We start from the raw sequence: 287 nt of genomic DNA, 5'->3' as shown, positions 1-287 counted from the left end.
ATATTTGGTGGGACCAGCTCGGCGTAGTGTATTATGAGCTGTTAAAACCGACTGAAACAATCACAGGCGATCGGTATCGAACACAATTGATGCGTTTGAGCTGAGCATTGAAAGACAAACGGCCGCAATACAACGAAAGATACAATAAAGTGATTTTGCAGCATGACAATGCTCGACCCCATGTTGCGAAAGTGGTCAAGACATACTTGGAAACGTTGAAATGGGAAGTCCTACCCCATCCGCTGTATTCTTCAGACGTTGCTCCCTCTATCACTTGTTTCGATCAG

This window comes from Odontomachus brunneus, unplaced genomic scaffold (assembly GCF_010583005.1).
Source record: "Odontomachus brunneus isolate Ranch 3 - 2012 unplaced genomic scaffold, Obru_v1 Obru_scaffold_086, whole genome shotgun sequence".
NCBI classification, from domain to species: Eukaryota; Metazoa; Arthropoda; class Insecta; order Hymenoptera; family Formicidae; genus Odontomachus; species Odontomachus brunneus.
The sequence above is the reverse complement of the archived record's forward strand: the minus strand, read 5'-3'. Positions refer to the sequence as shown.